Source organism: Penaeus monodon, chromosome 24 (assembly GCF_015228065.2).
Source record: "Penaeus monodon isolate SGIC_2016 chromosome 24, NSTDA_Pmon_1, whole genome shotgun sequence".
Taxonomy (NCBI): domain Eukaryota; kingdom Metazoa; phylum Arthropoda; class Malacostraca; order Decapoda; family Penaeidae; genus Penaeus; species Penaeus monodon.
The window spans coordinates 11,838,593-11,838,803 of record NC_051409.1 but is presented as its reverse complement, the minus strand read 5'-3'; the positions used below and the strand labels follow the sequence as shown (position 1 = coordinate 11,838,803).

At 52.1% G+C, this 211-nt stretch overlaps 1 protein-coding gene across 1 annotated transcript in view; it reads left to right on the top strand.

Moving 5' to 3' along the window:
- LOC119588856 (band 4.1-like protein 4) overlaps positions 1–211 on the top strand; it is a gene marked incomplete at its 5' end in the record, with an annotated part of 128,141 nt that overhangs the window by 52,738 nt on the left and 75,192 nt on the right.

Below are 211 nucleotides of genomic sequence, written 5' to 3'. Positions count from 1 at the left end.
TATCTATATTCACACATATGCTAACACGCGCGTTTGTAGCCCCCTCCCCCCACATCCTCCAACAACTATCCACACAAATCCACACACCCCACAGCCATACACGAATAGCCGTAACTAATCACCCGCCCCTTCACCCACACGCGGTAGTTAGACACGCCCACAAACAAGATTCACGCACATACACCGCCCACACATTTCACGCGTATGGCTG